This window comes from Aquarana catesbeiana, linkage group LG01, assembly GCF_042186555.1.
Source record: "Aquarana catesbeiana isolate 2022-GZ linkage group LG01, ASM4218655v1, whole genome shotgun sequence".
Classification (NCBI taxonomy): domain Eukaryota; kingdom Metazoa; phylum Chordata; class Amphibia; order Anura; family Ranidae; genus Aquarana; species Aquarana catesbeiana.
Genome location: NC_133324.1, coordinates 615,225,006 through 615,249,207, shown reverse-complemented (window position 1 = coordinate 615,249,207; position 24,202 = coordinate 615,225,006). Strand labels below are relative to the sequence as shown.

The 24,202-nt window shown below is 42.3% G+C and overlaps 1 protein-coding gene across 5 annotated transcripts in view; it reads left to right on the top strand.

The window, feature by feature from the left end:
* The window catches only part of ARHGAP24 (Rho GTPase activating protein 24), a 1,254,786-nt gene that overhangs the window by 1,032,558 nt on the left and 198,026 nt on the right, over window positions 1-24,202 (top strand). Inside the window, exon 1 of one of the 5 annotated variants that reach the window (XM_073600065.1) lies at window positions 3,526-4,138. The exons of the other annotated variants lie outside the window; for them this stretch is intronic. The gene's annotated coding sequence lies outside the window, so the exon portion shown is untranslated. Of the gene's footprint in view, window positions 1-3,525; window positions 4,139-24,202 lie in introns of those variants that run through there. 5 annotated transcript variants of the gene reach the window in all.

Here is a 24,202-nt window from a genome sequence, read left to right as displayed (position 1 = left end):
AAATACGTTGGATCAGCAATTACATGAGTGCGGCCATGTACAGCTGTTTACTTGTATGGCAGGTTGTACACACCAAGTGTGGCTGCCCGGACACAGGAAAGCATTGGGAGGTTTGTAACTAGGTTTTTAGCTAGGCATAAAAAATGCCTATAATAGTCCGTGTGATTGAACCAAAACTGTGAAAGTGCTTCTGTTATAAACTTTGAGGATGAATTACTTCACAATACCTGCAGCTACAAAGGTCAGTATGGGCTTGATCTAAAGCTTATTTACTCTTACAATATTGTTTAATGTTAGGTATATGTGAATATGTCAATGTCAATAGCCTGGCGACAGTTGAAGTTTAAAGTGAACCTGTGCTTTGTCAATACAAAGCTAAGCACTCTCTTCCAGTCCTGTGCCTTGTACCCAAAGACATACAACCTTTTCCAAATCTGTTATCGGGAACGATCATAGGCAATCAGCTCATACCTTAAAGTAGATGTAAACCTGAATTTTTATTTTTTTAATGAAGACTTCTACCTGGTACAGTAGAGGATGTCAATTCATCTGTGTGCCACGAAGAGTTAACCCAACTCTGAGCAATCATCTTGTCTTTTTGTAATAAGATAAAAAACTACACACAGATAAGTTTGTGTCGCCACATCCCCCATTGCTGTGACTGACATCTGATTTCTTTATCTCATCAACGAGCATGAGAGCAGAGAGTGTCTACGATTCCAGTTTCATATCCCTCCTCCTTTCTTCATCAGCTCTCCCAGGATTGGCTGCTCCACACCTCAGCATGATTGGGCATGCTGAAGTCATGTGGTGCCTTTTCTGAGTTTTGACTGGATGTTACTCATCATGGGGCGTGATCAGTGTGACTGATCACACTGATCAGCACAATATTCATTGTGCAGTCAGCTCCCAGAGCCAGCAGAAAGAGTAGGAGAGTGTAGAGGTGGGTGGGGAGTCTTGTGACATCACCACTCTGTCCGCCGAGCTCCGGCAAAGAGACCCACCCACTGATTCCAGAGTTTTGCTGGGCTCCTACTGCTGAAGGGGGTGACATTTGCAAGGTAGTGATACATGCAGGAAGCTTGCATGTTTATATATACATTAATACTGTGCCATTAGTTTATACTGGGTGAGTGGTGGGTTTACATCCACTTTAACTCAGGAGACTGTGACACAAACAGATATAAAGTATTGTTGCCATTTCTCTAGATTTAAGGAAATATCTCTTGTGATAGTCGAGAATTCTTGCTCATTAACCTCCCTGGCGGTATGATTATGCCTGATTTTTGAATGTCAAAGCGGTACATTGGGGGTTATTTCCGAAAGGCAAATCCACTTTGCACTACAAGTGCAAACTACAAGTGCAAAGTGCACTTGAAATTGCACTGAAAGTGCACTTGGAAGTGCAGCCGCTGTAAATCTGAGGGGTAGATCTGAAATGAGGGGAAGCTCTGCTGATTTTATCGTCCAATCATGTGCAAGCTAAAATGCTGTTTTTTTATTTTCCTTGCATGTCCCCCTCAGACCTACAGTGACTGCACTTCCAAGTGCACTTTCAGTGCAATTTCACGTGCACTTTGCACTTGTAGTTTGTACTTGTAGTGCAAAGTGGATTTGCCTTTCGTAAATAACCCCCATTGCTTTGCATGGAAATTTGCCGTTTTATATTGTAGGCCTATAATTCTTAGGAATAAATCTGTCCAAACAAGAGTCTAGTAGATATCCCGAGTATAGTAAGGTTTGAAACACAAAATCATAAATTATAATATAATAAATAACTATAAATAATTATAAAAAATAATTATATATTTTATTCAATAATGTAATCAAATCAAAAACACTGAAATCTGTCCAAATAAGGGTGCAATATTACTAGTCACTGTAATACTAGACACTGCATATTGGTTTAGTAAACATCCCGGGTTTGTAAAAATTTTGAAACACGGGACTGCACAATGGAAAACGTCCCTCTACGTCAAAAGCAGCTTTAGACCAGCTAGAAAACAGCGACAGTGAATTATAATCACTTGCAGAATTGAACGATAGTGATTGGTGGGAAAATTTGTCATCAGACACTGAAAGTGACGACATCGACAATTCTGCGACTGAGCTCAGTGCTGCGTGATCGGTATCACAGTCAATAGAGCACCAAGTTCGCACATTACTGAGCTCAGTCGCAGAATCATAGCTGTCGTCACTTTCAATGTCCGATGACGAATTTCCCCACCAATCACTATCGCGGTTTTCTAGCTGGTCTAAAACCGCTTTTGACGTAAAGGGATAATTTTTGGATGCCATGGACGTTCTCAAGTTTCCAGGCAGAAAGAACAGTATATATAATATAAAAGTGCATGCAGGGCATTGGACAAAACACTAGGGACAAAAGGGAGGTGAAATGATTTGATACAGTAATGTAATCTACAGATTACAATGTATTGTGTGTGTTATGTATTTTGTACTTTTTTAAATTTGCCGCCGGGCTTAGCCCCCCATGCGTCAAGACGTTCGCAGGGAACGGAGCCCGAATACATCGGGCAGAGGATCCGGCCGAGGACACAGCGGGAGGACTAGGGACAAGGTAAGTAACTGTACCTGGATACGGCGATGCAATCCCAAATGTGGCTTGGGGTTACCGCTATTGGTACTGAAAATTAACCCCGAGCCACACTTGAGATTACCGCTAGGGAGGTTAAAGAGGAACTCCACCCTCCCTAGCATTTTTTTTTTTGTAAGCATGTAAATTGTTCCTACGGAGATACAAAATACATACTCGTCCATGGAGCCCAGCGATGATGTCATTTCTACATCTCAAACTTCTCCTCCCTTTTTTTTTCTCTTGCATTGCCATCCTTGAATGATATCCCACACGTGTACATATATGGGACCTGTCAGAGACCCACACATTTACTGCGCATGTGTGAGCCCCACACATGTGCAGACACACCACGCATCTTCTCAGGTCCCATAGACCTGCCCCATTCTGTGCATGTGCGGGGGTCTGAGCAGATTTTGCACATGCACAAACACACAGCAGGTCTCTGTCAGGTCCTTTAGATCTGTGGCATATCATGCGCAAGATATGTGCAGGTCTTGCCCCAGATACAGAAAGCAAGTTGACTGAAAATTAAAAAAGTATTTATTGGTAAATAAAATGGGGGTAAGGAGGGGGTAGGAATCAGAGGAGAGGAAGTCGGATTCCTGGGTGAAGGTCTGCTTTAAAAGTCTATGAACCTGCTTCCTGCCACGAAGAGTTACTCTTGATAGATCCTAGTTTTTTTCTACTGCAGGGACTCCAGCTAGCGCTGGCTTACAGTATTGAATCATAACTTTGCAGCCATAATTAAACCTCCCTATTAGCATGATAAATGCTTTTTGTTTGCAGATTGCTGCTCTCTGTCTTTGCCTAAAGACTTTATTTCTAAGACAGAAGCAGCTGAAGGTATTGTTCAAACATTTTTCAGGAATTTCCTGCCCGGCTTGTAAACTGCTCGGTTTTCGCCATCCTCCTATGTGACGTTTGAAAAAAAAAAAAAGAAAATCAAAGGAGAATTCCTGGAGTCATTTCCACATCTTAGCTAATGTTTCTGCTTCTGTAATGAAACCAGCAACACTTGACCTCTGAACTCAGTTAAGTACCCTACAAGTGGAAAGCCCAGTCCTTCTGGTTGTTTCTATCCAATGCGTTATGGATGGAGAAGGTTCTTTTTTTGCTGATCAGATCCAGTTCCTTTCGTAACCTCCACTTCCTGGAGCTTTAAATTGCACACAGCATATCAGTGGTTGGAAGCAGGCAGATGCTGTAGTGTAGCTGTTCTCTGCCTCCTCTATGTGAGCTGCTGACTTTTACGTTGCAAATACTTTCCTGCTCCTTTTTTGTTTTTTTTGCTGTCGCTTGTGACCTTGTTAAAGATACAGCACCTGACTAAGGCAACGGTGGTTCCTTTTTGCTGGTAAGAGTCGGCGCGGATGTGTCTGTTCCATTCCTGGGTGATGGAGTCATGGGAGAAACTGCAGTGAGCAATCACACAGGGAACAGATGCAGGGCTCCGTCGTAGAAAGCCAAGCCAGGCAGCTCTACCGGCTGCACTGCTAGTACACGGCCAAGTATCCAGCGCACTTGTGGAAAGCATCATCACTGGTGAGTTCTCTCTGCCAGCTTCTCAGCAATCTAACGCCAGAGCTCGTCTGCTTTTATTCCTTCTCCTCTACACTGCATGGAGTTTTGCCATGTTACGCTACTTTCCATCTCTAATGAGTGTCTTGTCTCACATTCAACAAGCTTTCCCGTGGCAAAATACTAGCAGTGCAGATTTTCCTATTCAAATTTCTCATCATTTGTACTATTTGATTGTTCAGACCCATTTCTTGTGAGCTTGTTAATCCATGTGACAGCTGTTCTTTGTAGTTAAAAAAAAAATGTCCTGTGGGCGAAAGCATGTAAATCAATAGAGCACTGGGCTGCACGTGGGTGTTAGCATGTTGTTCTAAGTGAACTTTAAAGACCACTGCAATTTTCTTACCGCCAGTCTCTATAATTTAAAGATCAATATTTATTTAAAGGTGAGAGATGCTTAGAGGGGTATTTTACCTAACGTGAAATTGAATTTTGTGGGAAGAAGGGGCAGTTGTTCTTTGGATTAGTCATTTATGGTACTAGCATTATTAGGGCATTTTTTTAATTAGTGTTTTGAATTACATTTTTATTTTAAATTTAATTACATAATTATAGTTAGTGTTTTACTTATAGAATTATTACAATAACTTTTCATTTATCAATGTATCATTTATCAAAAACAAAAATTCAATCATTGATTGCTGATGCTGGTAAAAAAAAAAAAAGGCGATCAAGCCAATTTCTTGGATGACATGCTTACAGTGCATTTACTTTTACGTTGACCAATAGGAGATCCTATATTATGTTGATGTATACTGTAACTGTTTCATATATGTGTTAGGTTAACATTCTTTAGTCTAACATTTCCTATGTTCATGGGTTTGAAGCTGCAATAATATATGTTGTATGGTGACTGAAGAGGTCTCCCTGTACAAGTCAGTATGGTATCTTCATCTAGTGTTTCAGCCAGGAAACTCAGACAAATATAAATGCCAGTAAAAGCATTGCAGTATCCATGTGACTAAGACAAACAGTCATGGCTCCTGTGCACATAGATAACATGCCAGCAAATCAATACACTATGAACGTCGCAGTTGCTATATACAGCAGGCACTTGAAACAGGATCTTCGCTGTTCTGTGTCAGTTTCCTCCTCATATTTTATTCTTCTTACTGGATGTATCAGCATTTTGAGATTTTCTTCTTCAGTGTAGGAGGCTGTTCTGACACAAGCAATTATGTATTGCTAACTAGAAAGAACAACTATGCTGCAAATTATCATTATGGATCAACAGAGGGTGCAGTTTCCACATTGATAAATCACTTATCTTGGGAACAAATCAAGAAAATATAAGTCTTTGACATTTGTTTGGGCATTTTCGTTAGGCCAGAATGATAGTTTCAAGCCCTGGGCTTCCTATGCTGTTATATTTTATTGCAGGAAGAGATGACCTTTAGTGCAGAGTATCTGGCAAGCAAGGGGTTACTCTTAGATTATGGAAGCTTAGTGTTAGGTAGTGAAGAGCTGAACATACCTGGGCTCTGTTAAAGCAGGGTTCAGTGAACATAACTAAAGTTCGGTTGCAGAATCCAAACGTTAGTGAGGTCAGTCGGAGCCAAATGTTAATGTGGAAGTTCAGTCCAAACCTGATCTTAAACCTGCTCCCCATTCTAATGCCCTGTACACATGACCGGTTTTGCCGTCGAAATATACTCTGAAGGTTTTTACGATGGAGTTCCGACGGAATTCCGCTCAAGCTGTCTTGCATACTCACATCAAATTTCGACCCTCCAGAACGCGGTGACGTACAACACATACGACGGGACTAGAAAACGGAAGTTCAATAGCCAGTAGCCAATAGCTTCCGTCTGGTACTTGCTTCAGAGCATGCGTCGTTTTTGGTGCGTCGGAACAACATACAGACGAGCGGTTTTTCCGATAGTAATTTATTCTGTCGGAAAAATATAGAACATGTTCTCTATCTAAGTCTGTCTCAATTTTCGACAGAAAAAGTCCAATGGGGCATACACACGATCGGAATATACGATGACGGTGACTCCAATAAGTGAGAAAGTGATAAAGGTGGACTCTTACCCTCCGTGTTGGACCCCCTCCTTGGCAGGGTCTATCAGGCATGCAGATTTTTGCCCTCTGCAGGGACCGTGTAATGAGAAGATCTCCCCAGCAGCTGTCAGGAATGTTGTCTCCGATCCGGGCTGGTCCAAGTGAAACGCCTGGAGAGGGGGGAAGGAAAGCTCTCTTGCTCCCAGTGTGGCAAAGGAAAAAGCAAAAGAGCGGAGCTCCAATAGTGTAAAAAGTTTCAGAATTTATTCAATAAAAGTACAGACCGCAACGGAGAGTGCACGCTCCGTGAGGTAAAAATACAATTAAAAACAAGCCGGCATATAAGAATCGTAATACCCCATGCATAACATGGGGCAATCGTGACGGCTTACAACGTAGCCGCCCAGGGCGTGGCTACGTTGTAAGCCGTCACGATTGCCCCATGTTATGCACGGGGTATTACGATTCTTATATGCCGGCTTGTTTTTAATTGTATTTTTACCTCACGGAGCGTGCACTCTCCGTTGCGGTCTGTACTTTTATTGAATAAATTCCGAAACTTTTTACACTATTGGAGCTCCGCTCTTTTGCTTTTTCCTTTGCCACACTGGGAGCAAGAGAGCTTTCCTTCCCCCCTCTCCAGGCGTTTCACTTGGACCAGCCCGGATCGGAGACAACATTCCTGACAGCTGCTGGGGAGATCTTCTCATTACACGGTCCCTGCAGAGGGCAAAAATCTGCATGCCTGATAGACCCTGCCAAGGAGGGGGTCCAACACGGAGGGTAAGAGTCCACCTTTATCACTTTCTCACTTATTTGAGTCACCGTCAGTGGATTTGCACCATCCTGCACATCTCTCTCCTTTGTCAATCCACTCATAGGGGGATTAGTTGCTGCTGAGCTGTATAGTGGATGGAAGCTTTTTTTCACTGATGAACTTTTTATGTTTGAACCCATGGACTGAGTTTGATTTTCAGATTTTCACGCTATTAATATCATTGTACTTCACATGTACACATTTTTTGTTTCTTCTTTGAGTTTTTATGTTTTGCACTTATATATTTCTACCACTCATGGAGTCATTTACTTGCTCTCAGTAGATTGGGGTTTTTACTACCACCCACATGTATTCACATCTATGTGTGTATTTTCATATAATTAGCGCACTTTATTTATTTTTAATTTTTCATGGTATACACAGATATTGGTGTATTTTGTGTGCAGCTTTTACCTTTGACCTTTTTTGCTCTGCAGCGCAGTTTTTCTTTTTCTTTTTCTTTTTGGAATATACGATGAAAAGCTCCCATCGGACTCTTTCTGTCGGAAAATTTCACTCAGGTGTACGCGGCATGAGTCCTATACTAACGAGCCTGTAGCGGAAAGATGTGTATATGTACCTACTCTAAGGGCACTTCGGTCAATTCACATGATCAGCATGCAGCGCTGGCTTCAGGGGAAAGGAGAGACTGTTTGGGTCTAGTATAGATTTTTAAGGGGAAACCACATGCAAAAATGAAAAAAAAAAGTGTGAGGTGTCCCCCAAAATATTCATACCAGACCCTACATGCAGTCAGCATGGGACAGGGGCTCCCCCTGCAAAATAACTTGTCACCATATTGATGAGGTCAAAGACTTCTTTTCCACAACCATTGTAGCACCCCCCCCCCCACCTTTCCTGACCCGCAAGTTTTGGATAAGGGTCTGGCGTGAATTTTTGGGAGGGGAACTTGCACTGTTTGTTTTCTTGTCTTTTGCGTGGGTTCCCCATTAAAATCCATACCAGACCTAAAGGGCCTGGTATAAATTATGGGGGGAACAGCCACATATTTTTTTTTAACTATCCCAGCTCAGTTGCTTAACCACTTGCCGACCGCTGCACGCCGATATACATCGGCACAATGGCATCGGTGGGCAAATGGGCATACCTGTACGTCCCCTTTAAGAGGCGGGGATAGCGTGACCGTGCCCGCGGGACCGGTGGACTTGATGTCCGCCGGTCTCCTGGCGATCATGTCACGGAGCCGCAGAACGGGGAAGTGTAAAAGTGCTCTGGTCATGAAGGGGGTAAAATCTTCTGGGGCTGAAGCGGTTAAAGTGGTTGTAAAAAAAAAAAAATCTGCAAGACAAAGGCATAATGAGCTAGTATGCATAGCATACTAGCTCATTTTGAAATACTCACCTTAGATGGAACGTGCCATTACTTCAGTGCGTATGTGCCGATGACGTCGGCACATGCTGATATAGGGGATAGGGGATATCTCCTCAACCGTTCAGGTTGAGGAGATATCCGGGGTAGCTACTGGTAAGCCTTATTATAGGCATACCTGTAGCAAAAAGTGGTCTGTAAATGTTTACAACCACTTTAAATGAAACAAGGAGAGAGGCGCCTCTGGGTGTAGATTTAAAACAAATATTTTAATAAGCACTTCAAAAGTGCCAACTCACATTTGAAAAGTAGGTAATGAGCATATAAAGTAGTACCAACAAGGGGGGGAGGTCATCAGTGGGCCATCCAATCCTCTGCAGGGAAGCGTTGTGTTCACAATATCCACCGCTGATGTGAAAAGCCGGCCGCGGTGGATGAGAACCCAAACGAGGCTTGGAGCGCAGATGGTACACAGGCATTGATGGATGAGGCCGCCATTATGCAATGCGTTTCACAAGCATGCACGCTACGGATGGCACAGCAGCCGCGATCCTTTGTCAAGCTCTATGACTGGGGATTCCCAACAAGCTGTCCTGCAGATGAAGAAGTTGGAGGGTTGAGGCAAACCATGTATTGCTGACAGAGGTGCTTACAATGATCAGCTTTTATTTGTTCATGTAAAACCATTATTCCAAAAGAAAAAAAATGATGCTGTAACTGCTTAAAAAGCGTTAGCTGAAGTTGGGAAATGTGTTAGTGTATCTAATTCTACTAGTACATCTAATCAGAATAACACTGCTGTTGTCCAAAGGTGTCTGTGTTGCTCCTTCATGTAGGCACCCTATTCCAGGACGTGTGTAACCAGATGAAAACAGAGGGGAATTAGCCTAAAAAATCCTAAAAAAGAAAATGAATACAACCACCATATCTAATTATTTGTAAGCTGCAATATGTTACGTTTTTGGGTTTGAGTTTAACACCGCCTGCATCTGCTAATGTTCTTAATAATGAAGCTGTCATGTATAACAGAGGTAATAATACCCTATTGAATGATCCAGACCCAACAGCACCACTACACTTTTCCGATGGAAAATGTTCGATAGGAGCTTGTTGTCGGAAATTCCGACCGTGTGTAGGCTCCATCGGGCATTTTCCATCGGAATTTCTGTCACACAAAATTTGAGATCTGGATCTCAAATTTTCCAACAACAAAATCTGTTGTCGTAAATTCCGATCGTGTGTACACAATTCCGACACACAAAGTTCCACGCATGCTCGGAATCAAGTAGAAGAACCACACTGGCTATCGAACTTCATTTTTTCGTACGTGTTGTACATCACCGCGTTCTTCACGTTCGGAATTTCTGACAAGATTTGTGTGACCGTGTGTATGCAAGACAAGTTTGAGCCAACATCCGTCGGAAAAAATCCATGGGTTTTGTTGTCGGAATGTCCGATCGTGTGTACAGGGCATTACAGTCATCACTGTCTGCTCTGCCCCTCCAGCGCTCATTGGACCGTCAGGTTGTGAAGGATGTGAAGCGGCTGGCTCAAGCTTTCAGTGGTGCGCTGAGAGGCTGAGCCAACTGCTGGTCAGGCATCTGGACTGATACTTCCAGAGCCTGGATTGGCTCTGTGACCTCAGCTGACAGCCACTGTTGGCTGACTCTGGGCCACAGGAGAGCACGAGTAAGTACACTCCTGTGACCCAGAAGAGAATTATGGCCAAAAGAGCTTTGGCCATATTTCTCTTTTAAGTAGATGCTACAATAATATCTTACAATTTTCTTCCCTAACCTCTGGCTTCTTAGCTCAGTATTATTGGCTTTGTGATTTTTTTCTTTTTTATTACGTCCTCTGTGGTCTGTATGATTTTATCCAGCATTCACTCTGAAAATATCTTCAGTCTTATTAACTTGTTCTAACTATATCTACTGCTTTGCAAAACTATCAGATCCTCAGTGTGATTAAAATGTCAATCAGACTACAAAATGGGCTTCCAGTTTAATAAAAAAAAAATATTTAAAAAATGCGATTCATTGATAAGGCATTATATCATGCAAAAGATTTGTTCTTTGCTGCTAGAAAGAGTCATTAAATTGGCATTGCAAGGCCTAATTAAGCAAAGTGATGTGACCAATTCAGTCATCTCAGGCAACAATCGAACAGTGTGAGGTTTAAGTAGACAATAATAATGAGCACTTCTGAGTATCATAAATGATCATGATAACACAAAGAGATTTTCTGACCTTACAGAATATCTCTGCACGCCTAGGGCTCATGTGGATTTGTTTTTCTGCATGTGATCTGCATTTGAAGCAAGCCTTAAAGTGATACTAAACCTTCCTTTTTTTTTTAAATAAAAATAAGAAACATGCCTATACTTACCTGCTCTGTGCAATAGTTTTGCACAGAGCAGCCCGATCCTCTTCTTCTGGGGTCCCCCGCTGGCGCTCCAGGCCTCTCCTCTTCATCAGATGCCCCCAGAAGCCACTTTCTATGGGTCACGCCTGCAGGCTCACTCCCGAGTCCCACTGCTGTGTCCATTGACCTGGACAGCAGGACTCATCCCCTCTCCCGGCTTCTGTGTTAAAGCTTTTGATTGACAGCAGTGGGAACCAATGGCTCCTGCTGCTATCAATCTGTCCAATGAGAAGAGTGACAGTGGCTGGATCCGATCATGCTCGGGTAAGAAAAAATCGGGGGGGGGGGGGGGAGGGGGGGTCTGGTGAGGGGGTGGGAGGGGGTTTGATAACTGCAGCAAAGATGGATTTTCACATAGAATGCATTTAGGTGAAAATCCTTTAGGCTTTACAACCACTTTAAATGCAGACTAAGGCCTCATTCACACTGGCAATGACCTACATGTGTTTATATGGATTTATAACACATTTCTAAATGTTATAAATGTTATAAATCCATGGAATGTTTCTAAATGATACAATGAACGCTGTGCGTTTACTTGCATTTAGGTGCATTTAGTTTAGTTCTGTTTAGACAAAACAGAATTCTGGGCACCCAGGGCAGAATGGATTCCTTGACTGTATCTAAATGCATTTATGTAAACGCAAGGACATTTAAACACAAAAGAACTTGATCTGGGAAGCTTAAAGTTTGTTTATACTCCCTAAATAATTTCTCATGCATGCAAATAAACCAAATGCAGCAGGAAAGAGTGAATGTAGCCCAAGGCCTTGTTCACATGGGTGTACTTAAAGTGGTTCTAAAGGCAGAAGGTTTTTTCTTTACCTTAATGCATTCTATGCATTAAGGTAAAACACTTTCTGTGTGCTGTCCCCCCCAGTCCATCTTAAACTTACCTGAGCCCCATCTCGATCCAGCGCTGTGCATGAGAGCAGCAGCTCTCCCAGGTCTCTCTTTCCTGATTGGCTCACATAGAAACTGGAGAGCCAGTCAAGAGAGAGCGGGGGGGGGGGGGGGGCAGGGCCGAGCCATGCTTTGTGTGTGAATGGATAAATGGACAATGTCTATTCACAGGAGCAAGCCTGTTCGAGTGGCCCGATATCAAGCCCGCAGCGGGGGGGTGCCAGGATCGCCGATGGGGGACCCAAAAAGAAGAGGCTCTGTGTTGCTCTGTGCAAAACCATTGCACAGAGCAGGTAAGTATAATTATTTTTTCTTAATTATAACCTTTACTGTAGTATGACTTTAAGTGTATGTTTATGTAAGGGCCATGTTTGCCTACACGGGATGCACAGTGTTGTGTGCACCCCCATACAGACAGTCCCATTCATGTCTATTGTGATGCAGAGGCTGCACAGACACAGCTGCTGCTCCCAATTTGACAGCTGTGCAGGTGTGAGTGCATTGCCCCAAAATGTACACAGTGTGCATTCGTGCCCATGCATCCACACAGTTGTCAGACAGGAAGCAGCAGCTGTCTGTATAGCCACTGCGTCCCAGTTGATATGAATGGGACAGCCTGCACAGGTATGCACAGAACACCTGTGCATCCCCATGTGGGCGCACACAGGTCTTGCACCAGTGTACGCTTAAGTATCCCTGTGTGAACTAGACCTAAGTCTGCAGATTTCATTTACTTTAACTGTGTAACATAGTTGACCATTTCTGGGGTTGTAGTTCATCTGATTATTCCTTACATTTCTTTATATGCATTAGGTCCTATTGGGTCTTGCAAGAGAAAGCCTAATCCTTCCAATGTTTTGAACAAACATACTATATTTAACTGAATTCATCAGTAAAGCGTTAATGACAACTTCCTGGTGATAGTTCCCTTTAAAACTACCTGCATCTAATTCAGGCAAACATTTGCATCAGTTTTAGTAACATTATAGAAATGTGTAACAAATTCAGACTGTTCTCACTGCCACCATTTTAAAGCAGAACTTCACCCTAAATGGGAAGTTCTGCTTTATGCCCTCCTCGCCCCCTCCTCTTCTTCTTTTGGAACTTTTTTTCTGGGGGGATAGGCGAGTACCTGGCTTCGACAGAAGGCTGTGGGACCATTCACAAAGTGCAGCATGGCTTGCGTATGTGAAGTGGGAAGCTGGCCGTGAAGCCACAAAGCGTCACAATTGGCTTCCCACAGTTAACATGCCAGGGACCACAAGACCAGTGAAGAACCGCTGAGGACAGCGCTAGATCCATGGACAAGTAAGTGTCCTTCTATTAAAGTATTTGTAGCTGCTGACTTTTAATTTTTTTTTTCAAACAGAGTGAAGAACATATTTCAGAACCTGTCGCTATGGCTACGACAGATTCTTAAAGAATCACTGCCACTACACAGTTTAGGAAACTGGTGGTAATTAAGACAAGCTCTGAGCTAGCATACAGTGATACACTGATACATGCTCATAACAAAGGTGCAACTACAACCTTCAGCGCCCCGGTGCAAGAAACCACAAAGGGCCTCCCTGACCTCTGGTGCCAAGGTCCTTCCCTCGAATCTCAGGGCCCTTCTCATTGATCTCTGAGGCTTTTACTCTCATTGCAGGGCCTTCATTATGGTCCCGCAGTGTAACCCCTTTAAATGTTCTGCAGCAGGCTCGTAGAGTTCCCCTTTACATCTGAACCCACCAAGTTCCCCTTTACATCTGAACCTGTCGAATTCCCCTTTACATCTGAACCTCCTGAGTTCCCCTTTACATCTAAACCCACAGAGTTCCCATTTACAGCTGAACTTGCAGTCTGCAAAGCTCCCCTTACAATTGAGTCAGCAGAATTTCACTGTAAGGGGAAGCTCTGTGGACTCTAACATAAAGGGGAACTCTGATGTAAAGTGTGCTTTAGGAACCCTGATTTAAGGGGGGGATCTGATGTGAGGGGGAATGCTGTGGACTCTAGTGTAAAAGGGAACTCTGATGTAAGGGGGTCTCTGCTCACCAAAAGCCCCACCCCCTACATCAGAGTCCACAGAGCTCCCTTTACATCTGTGTACTCAAAGGCAGGTTAGAAAAGGGAGGGAGGGGGAGGGGGGACACCTCAGTCACCAAGGATGGTGAGCTCACCCCAGGAAGGAAGGAGGATCATGCAGACTGCATAAACTCCAAGATGTAGTTGCAGTTGCTGGTCTTTCTCACCTACTGTTGGAATGTTGGTGGGGCTGCGGGCACACACAGGAGGAGTGAACGGGAGGAGGGGAAGCAGATCCAGCTCGGGGGGGGGGGGAGTCGGTGTCTGTGCTGGGAAGCTATCATGAATGTGACATCTTCCCGCACAGAGTTCTGTCTCCAACAGCATTCAATTGTCAATCAAGAAAGTCCCCAGCTGAAAGCTGAACCCGACCAATCTTGTAAAGTGTATGTATAGCCAAACTGTCTAAGCAGTTGACAGTGGAATTGGTATGAGATTGTAGGCCACACACCCTCCCACTTTAACCACCACCCAGATACTGCTAAATAACCACACCACACATTTTGGCAAAATATTTGTCCGTGGCACCTTTTATTTGTTTAACATCTAAACATCCAATTGCACTTACTTTATTCTCATAATAACATTACCAAATTATTAAACTGCCCAGTTTTCAGAACTCGGGCAGCCAGTCAACAACCTTCTTCATATAACAAACAGTCCCCACCAGCTGGACTTGAAATCAAGCCCGGCCCACCCCCACCACCGTGGCCATTTCTATCCCGGACTGTAATCCCAAATTAAATAAATCCACACCTACATCCGAGAGGTGAACCCCATCGGCCCTGTAAAACCTGGGAATCCCACCTTCCAAATCCACATTCCGATATGACAAACCGCCAATGCTGGGCATGTATTTCTCCATGGCCCTGTTCACCCTTTTCCTCATCCTTTCCATCACTTTCCTCTGAGGAGAGGACAGCCAAGAAAAGCGCGGAATTATTTCCGAAAATACAATAGTCCTATCTGGGGAAGTATTCTTGAAGTGGAGAAGATGCTTTTTTATCATGAATAACAAGTCTAAAGTCCTAATGTTCCCTAAATCATTACCCCCTACATGAACCACCAAAATGGAGGGCAGAGGCCACACTTGAAATAACCTTGTCAAATTAAAGTATAATTGATACCACTGAAGACCCCACACACCCTTCCAAGGCAACTTAAAGGATTCCGGCTGTAATGATAAGTTCAAAGAATAAGGTTGTTGAGCCGCTATTTTTCGCGCCCAGTGCACAATCCATATCATTCGCTGTAAGTCTTGTAAATGAAACAAACAAATTAGGCCTTATATACAATCTAAAACATTTAGACTTCCTCCTCCCCATTTCCTTAATGGTCAAATCCTCCAAGCTCCTTCTGGCTGCTTCAGAAGCTGCCCCATCCGAAATTATTGGGAAGAGAACTTCAAGCCCTGTAAACCCAATATCCCAAGGCATTTTTGCAAGATAAATTTAAACTGGTATTTTGTGTGTTTTTGTGTCTACCTATATTCTAAGACAAAAATATATTTCCATTGGCAGCAGATTCCTCGATAGCCTAACAATTTATAGTCTATGTTTTGCAGAAGAGCTTTCTAATTTATTATATGTATATGTTATACAGTATATTATATATTATATATAATATATTTTATGTATATGTATATTTACATTTTTTAACATTGTAGCAGAAGGAATGGGACTCAAAGAGGACCAGAGATAGTGGCAGGAAGATTCCACAATTGGTCTCCCCAAGAGATATACTGTAAGTGAAATATCACTGGTTATACTGGACAATACGTACAAAACAGTCTTTGCCCCAATCAGGTGAAAGCACAGCCAACAGCATATTACCTTTTATATTCACTTTCATATTGATTGGATGCTGTTCGTAAGTTGCTGCATTTATTCTGTTACACTAATTCACAGCAGGAAAATGTCAATACAATTTCTTCAGAAATGTACATTTTGTTCAGCTCACTTTAGCTGAGAACAACACGACTTTAGCATCATATTCAATTACTTCTTTATTGAAGTTTTGCTCAGTATTGACATTTACTCTAATGAAAAATTGAAATCATACAGATGATGGATTAGGTGAAATGAATGTCCTTACCTTTCTTTTGTTGACTACTGCAATGTTTCATTGCTACCCTACAATCTATTAACTTTATCGTAGATAAAGAACTGGCTGTTATAAAACTGCATCTAGACTGATAAGATATGGTGATTTGCTGTTAATTGGCTTCAATTATACCTACAATTTGATGTATATGTTTTGTTCAGACTCTAAGGAAAACAGTAGACATGGGTTTAGGGAAGTGTATTGTCCTCAGTGGGTTACATTATTTAAGGCAAATAAATATATTTGTAAATCCAATTACATGTATATTGAAAAGACAGAAGAAGGAAACGCAGCACACTGGAACCCAGCCATTATACAGCATAGATAGGCAAAGATATGGCTTCAGCCTGAACTTCTTCAGGCTAGGCTCCTCTGACATGTTTCGCCCCGCTTACAGGCCTAATCATAGATGTACATTTGTGTTCATAAGTTTACATACCCTGGCAGAATTTATGATTTCTTGGCCATTTTTTAGAGAATATGAATGATAACACGAAAATTTTTCTTTCACTCATGGTTAGTATTTGGCAGAAGCCATTTATTATCAACCAACTGTGTTTATTCTTTTTAAATCATAATGGCAACAGAAACTACCCAAATGACCCTGATCAAAAGTTTCCATACCCCAGTTCTTAATATCGTATATTGCCCCCTTTAACATCAATGAGAGCTTGAAGTCTTTTGTAGACATGTGCACACTGAAATATTTTGTTTTGGGATTTCGGTTTCGTCCGAAAAATAAATTTATTTAGTTACTCCCGAAATTCGTTTTTATTTATTTAGTTTTGTTAAAAAATGCATTTGTACGAAAATCCGAATTAAGTTTGAATCTGTCAATTGAAGGCTTATGGTGTCTGTCGGATGTTCTAAGAAGATTCGACGAAGCAGCTAAACTGCTCCTCCCACAAGCTATAATAGAATTCTGATGTTGTTTGACTAGTAATAATTATAATTATTAATTATTTTTACTAGTCAAACAACATTAGAATTCTTCTATAGCCCATGGGCAGAGCATTTGACCTTAAATGTCCACTCATGGCGATTGTATGTTTTTAGCTGCTTCATTGAATCTTCATGTCTCTATAATGTCAAATCATTTCTCTCTATGTCAAATAATCATGGAATAATAGAGTTAGGTTAGGCACATTCGACCGCAGGTTCGATAGACACAGATCGCTATTGTCACCGACATGTTGAATCCTCTATCTATCTATATCGAACTGTTGTCACAACGATACAAAAATATTACGGATTTTTCCAATTTTCGGATTCAGCGTGTTCGTTATTGTTTTGTTAGAAGGAACGCGAAAATCCCCGAAATTCGGACGAAAATGCATTCGGACGATAACGAATGCACATGTCTAGTCTTTTCAGGTATTTGTGGATGAGGCTCTTTATCTTCTCAGATGGTAAAGCTGCCCATTTCTTGGCAAAAAGCCTCCAGTTCCTGCAAATTCTTGGGGTCTCTTGCATGAACTGCACGTTTGAGATCTCCCCAGAGTGGCTCAATGATATTGAGGTCAGGAGACTGAAAAGGCCACTCCAGAACCTTCACTTTATTCTGCTGTAGCCAAATGACAGGTCGACTTGAACTTGTGTTTTGGATCATTGTCATGTTGAAATGTCCAAGTAAATCCACGCGCAGCTTTCTGGCTGATGAATGCAAATGTTCCTTCAGTATTTTTTGATAACATGCATTCATCTTGCCATCAATTTTGACCAAATTTCCTATGCCTTTGTAGCTCACACATCCTCAAAACATCAGCGATCCACCTCCGTGTTTTACAGTAGGAATGGCGTACTTTTCATCATAGGCCTTGTTGACTCCTCTCCAAATGTAGTTGTGGCCAAAAAGCTAAATTTTGGTCTCATCACTCCAAATGACTTTGTGCCAGAAGGTTTGAGGCTTGTCTCTGTGCTGTTTGGCGTACTGTAAGCGGGATACTTTGTGGCATTTCCGTTATAATGGCTTCCTTCTGGTGACTCGACCATGCAGCCCATCTTTCTGTGCCTCCTTATTGTGCATCTTGTAACAGCCACACCACATGTTTTCACATAGTCCTGTATTTCACCTGAAGTTATTTGTGGGTTTTTCTTTGCATCCCGAACAATTTTCCTGGCAGTTGTGGCTAAAATTTTAGCTGGTCTACCTGACCGTGGTTTGGTTTCAACAGAACCCCTCATTTTCCACTTCTTGATTAGAGTTTGATTAGAGATTGAACAATGCTAATTGCCATTCTCAATTCCTTGGATATCTTTTTATATCCCTTTCCTGTTTTATACAGTTCAACTAACTTTTCCCGCAGATCCTTTGACAATTCTTTTGCTTTCCCCATGACTCAGAATCCACAAATATCAGTGCAGCACTGGATGAAAGATGCAAGGGTCTGTCAGGAGTCCAGAAACTCATTGACCTTTTATACATACACACACTAATTACAAGCAAACAGATCACAGGTGAGGATGGTTACCTTTTAATAGTCATTCGAACCCCTTTGTGTCAACTTGTGTGCATGTTATCAGGCCAAAATCACCAGGGTATGTAAACTTTTAAACAGGGTCATTTGGGTAGTTTCTGTTGTGATTATGATTTAAAAAGAGTAAACACAGTTGATTATTAATGAATGGCTTCAGCCAAACACTAACCATGAGTGAAAGAAATGTTTTTGTGTTATCATTCATATTCTCTGAAAAATGGCCAAGAAATCATAAATTCTGCCAGGGTATGTAAACTTATGAGCACAACTGTATATTTCATTTTATGTATTCATAATATAGGTACATTAACTTAAGTATAATCATTTAGGTCTATTGTAAGACTTTATGAGGTTTTGACCATCCTTTACCCCAACTATGTAAAAATAGTGGTACATTCATAATCTGCTCCATCAGCTGTAGCAAACTCACATTTTCCCAAAAAATTTCAGCTAAAGTTGACTAAACAGCATTGTTACAGATATGATAATTTTGCCCTTTTTGCCAAAAGTCAACTGAAAACCCTCATTCTAACCCCTAACCACTCCTCTTGGGTGCTGACATATGAAAAAAGCAGCAACACTTGACTTTCATGTGAAGACGAGAAGTGTCATGTGTAGGCCTGTGATTAAGAGTGTAGCTGTGTGTTATTTCTGTGTTGTGCGAGCGGTGGGTTGTGACACCCGGTAGAAGAATGACTGGGGCTCAGGAGACAGACTGACGTTTTTATTCACTGATTATGCACTGGTGAGTTGCTATAGTTAAATAAGCTGAATATTTCCTATTCTGCAGTTGTTTTTATGAACACTGGCAAAGGAAAAGGGTTGCTTTAAGTTAAAAAGGATATATGAATTAATGATTTAAACTGATATCTAACGCATAGAAAAAAATGTAATTTATTGCAACTTACCAGTGCACTGCATTAGGCATTATGTGCTGTATAAAAGTACTGTATGCAGCATTTTTTTTCAGCTCATAGTAATGTGAGGCAATTCACTGCCTCGCACTGCACAGCTGGCAATTGAACTTTATGAGAAGTCGGTGTGACATCATAATAAATTTCAATTAAAAAATAAGAGAAACAGTGCAATCCGACAAGCTCAGCGCATCATCACTGCACAGCAACCGCTCAGTTGCAGTGCAGTGGCTGATGTGAACCAGCTATAAATGTGGTAGCTGCATTAGTTGTGTTTATTTCAGCCTTTTTTTCTCAAAGGTTCCTGCCAGTAGTACACTTGTCCTAGGGTGACAGCACCTATTCACCGTATTGTATCTGTTGAGGGACAGCGTTGTCACCTCTGTCTGCTTGCTCTTGATTTGGACTACAGAACATCTCCTCATCTCCATAACATATGGGAGAGATGATATATAGCCCACAGAAGAGAACTGGGCAGTGCTGAGAACACTGCTTGAGATTTCAGTGCAACACAGTAGGTTAGGCGCTCACTGGATTTAAGTCAAGATCAAAAGGAATTTCTGTTTGTACTTGTAGTGTATTGAAAGACACAAGCATGTGCAAATGTGCAAATAGACTGTTCACTTTGCAAGGAAATTATCCCCAGAGCTTTGTGAATGAGGTGAAGCACTGCTGACTTTTAACATCCAATCATGTGCAAGAAAAAATACAGTTTTTTTGTATATTCCTTCTGTAGCATCCTCTAGTGCTAGAAGTGTAAATAGTTTTTTTCCAGTACGGGTACATTTGTACAGGCTTGGCTGGCAGCCAAGCCTGTCTGTGTTTTGTCCTGGGTTGGGCAGAAATGCAGGGAGAGCTGGACGACTCACATGCATAATCACTTAGACCTTCCCTACTTCTCGAATGTTCTGGTGTCTTTGAGAAGAATTGGAGGGGAGGTAAGGTGGAGCTGCCTGGATTATTCTGAGGGCCCTGACCGATCTCCAACTTGGATTGGCAGAGGGGCAGGCCCCCTCAAATTTTCAGGGTCAGCCCAGCTGGGGAGGAGTTGTTCGGGTGGAAGCTGGAGATGGAGTGTTAGGCTGTCTTGGCCTTTGAGGGAGCTCCCCAGTCTGGGGAGGGGTGACCTTGGGCCTGGGCTTAGGTGCAGATGAAACTTTCCTAAAGACCATGGAGGTGTCCTGAACAGGAGGCATGGGGAGCAAGGAGGACAGTGGGGGAACATTGCCAGGAAAGTCTCCAGGAGGAGCAAGAAACAGCCAAGAGGGCTAGTGAGTGACACACAGTCAGGAAGACTGGGATGCATGCCTGAGAGGATTGGGATGGAGCAGTCTGGGATGGGTTCAGAGCCAGTAAGGAGGGCTGTGGTGGCACGGGCAGTGGAAAGAGGCAGCTGCAGCCAGGATAGCTGGCAGGGCCTGAAGAGGTGGCATTGGGAGCAGTAGCCACATGTGAAACAGCTAGCACTAAGGACTACCTATTTTTGCTACACTATAGAGGCCCGCGGTCCCTGCCTGCAAAGGGCATTTGCTTTGGGCCTGGCTGAGTCAGTGTCAGCCCCCAACCACAGTGCTAGCTGGTCCTGGGAGTGATAGTCTGCAAGCAAGTGTATGTGCTGGAGGTGAAGAAAAGAGGTTGTATATACCAGAGGTGTATATAGTTTCAGTCTCTAAATGTCCTATCTTCAATCAAGTGGGCATCCCATATGCACCCCATCCCCATCCAAGTTCTATTACCCTAATAAAATAACACAAAACAAAGTACAATGACTATTTCTTGACTGCAGGTTGTCTGGAAATTCATGTGCCTGGCTGTGCAGAGTGGGAGACGGACCACAATCACCAGCAGCCCCTACGGGGGGTATCGCTACACTTACATATGATTGGGTATTCTTTGCAAAGAGAAATTTTACCACATTCACTAAATTCCTTTGGGCAGTGCAACTTCCTTTGCAAAGCAAATATCCTTTTTGCCTTTAGCCAGTCAATACCACAATACAGTATGTTCTCCTTATTTTGCCTTGAGATACACTTTAACCTTATAAGCCAGGCTGCCTGCCACAGGTCTGCCGTATGAATGTGAAAAAGAAAGTTTACAGTAATTAGAATACAAAACGTTTTTGTAATAAAGGTTAAAAACTGAAAACTAAAGGTGGCCAAAGACGGTTTGGAGCTCTTGTCAATGATATAAAATAACATCATTGTAATTTTAGTGCAGTGGGCTCCTATCCAACCTGGCATGCCCTGGAGCTTTTTCAGCTTCCCTGTGCCTATAAGAGTGTGCCACTGCTTCCAACCCAGTTCTGTACATTAACCACTTGCTTACTGGGCACCTAAATTCCCCTCCTGCCCAGACCAATTTTCAGCTTTTAGCGCTGTCACTCTTTGAATGACAATTGCACGGTCATACAACACTGTATCCAAATTAAATTTTTATCATTTTTTCCCACAAATAGAGCTTTCTTTTGGTGGTATTTGATCACCTCTGTGTTTTTTATTTTTTGTTAAAAAAATTAAAAAAGACCGAATCAAAAAAAACAAAAAAACAAAACCGTTTTATATTTTGTTAAATACATTTTGCAATGGTAATTTTTCTCCTTCATTGATGTACACTGATGAGGCTACACTGATGGGCTGCACTGATGGGCACCGATAGGCTGCACTGATGGGCACCGATAGGCTGCATTGATGGGCACTGATAAGGCGAAACTGATGGGCACTGATAAGGTTGGCACTGATGGGCACTAATAGGTGGCACTGGTGGGCACTGATGAGGTGGCACTGCGATGTGGCACTGATGGGTGGCACTGGTGGGCAGCACTGAAGGGCATTGATAGGTGGCACTGAAGGGCACTGTTAGGTGGCACTGATAGCTGGCACTGATGGGTGGCAGTGATGGGCACTGATGGGTGGCAGTGATGGGCACTGAAAGGCACTGGTAGGCGACGTTGATAGGCAGCACTGCCAGGTGGCACTGATGAGGCACTGATTGACACCACTGGTGGGCATTGATAGGTGGCACTCGTGGGCATTGATAGGTGGCACTGATGTACTGGTGGGCACTGATTGGTGGGCACTGTGGGCACATATGAGGCGGCTTCTTTTCTCTCTGCTCGGGACTGATGTCCCTTCAACAGAAGCCGGTGATCGGCTTTTTCTTCTCCTCACGCTGTCAGCGTGAGAAGAAAAAAAACGATCCTCTGTTTACATCACATGATCAGCTGTCATTGGCTGACAGCTGATCACGTGGTAAGGGGTTGGGATCGATCTGTGATCACCCGAGTCCCATTGACAGGGGGCGTGGCCAGCTTGCAAAGGTGAGGAAGTCTATTGACGCAAAGCAGATAGTTAAATCTACCCCGCAGCATATCCTGCATGCTAGTGTCAAGATGTGTTATTGTTTTTCTTTACTATATATTATTTATAGATAAGATATTCTGTTTTATAATTCTGGTCTCCAAATTGCTAAATCTCCTTTATGTTAAAGCATGATCCTTGAAACATGTAGCAGGCAGTGATTCTTTACCCGAATTGTATAGAATTAATTTACCGCAGTAGGCTTTTATCTTCTTGTGACTTTTATAAACAGATTTTATTGAGGTAGTTGTCTCCGGTTTATTGTGATTCATGTTGAAAGGGGCCTAATTATTCTGGTAGTGTATGCTTAAAGAGATACCTTCACATAGAAACGCATTACACTTTTCTGAATAATGCATTACCTGTAGCACTGAGCTGCTTTTACGTAAATAATACCTGCTTAATAGCTATATGTTAAAGGAAATCCAATCACTGTAAAATTTAAGTGGTATAAACCTAATAAAATGTGTCCACATGACCCTAACAAATCATGCTCTGGGAGTTGTTAGAGGATGAACGTGATGGATATGAATTTTTCTTCAGCCCAAATAACTAATGTAACAATATTAAAAAAAAAAAAAGTACAAGGATCAATTACAATTTGCAAATTGAGCGTGAGATTCGAGGTGATTTCTGATTGCTTGCAATCAGTTACTACAGTGTTCTCAATAACTTAAGAATTCCATTACTGGACTAAAACACCCTCCTACTTTTTCAAAGATGTCATTATCACGCTCACTCACAGATGCAGTCAATTAATTGACCAAATTAGAATGAGTATAGGTAAAGAGATCAAAAGGTAGAGATTTATATTGGTAGTGCATTGCACCATCTTTTAGTAACTATTGGGATATGTCCAGGGATAAAGAATGTGGCAAAATTAACCACTTCAGCCCCGGAAGATTTTACCCCCTTCCTGACCAGAGCACTTTTTACTATTTGGCACTGTATCGCTTTAACTAACAATTGCGCAGTCGTGCGACGCTGTACCCAAACAAAATTTGCGTCCTTTTTTTCCCACAAATAGAGCTTTCTTTTGGTGATATTTGATCACCTCTGCGGTTTTTATTTTTTCCGCTATAAACAAAAAAAGACTGACAATTTTGAAAAAAATAAATGTTTTTTTACTTACTGCTATTATCAATATCCCCCAAAAAAATATAAAAAAACAAATTTCTTCCTCAGTTTAGGCTGATATGTATTCTTCTACATATTTTTGGTAAAAAAAATCACAATAAGTGTATATTGATTGGTTTGCGCAAAAGTTATACCGTCTACAAAACAGCTACTAGGCAGAACGGGGAAATGCCCTGTTTACATAGGCAGTTCCCCGTTCTGCCTCTCCTCGCCGTGATCGTGGGCCGAAGAAGGAAGATGCTTATACTTACCTATTCTGAGGTTGCTTCAGTTTGATCACATGATCAGTTCCCAGTGGTGGCTTGTGGGGAGAGGAGGAAGAGCCGACAACAGATGCCTCATAGCAAGCCTATGGGTAACATCACCGCACAGGAATCGCAGTCATCGTTGGCGATATCTCGCTTGAGGAAGGCCATTGTGGAGATCATGTGACCGGACCGGAGAGCTCTGAGAATAGGTAAGTATAAGCGTCTTCCTTTCACAGGGTAGTTAGACTT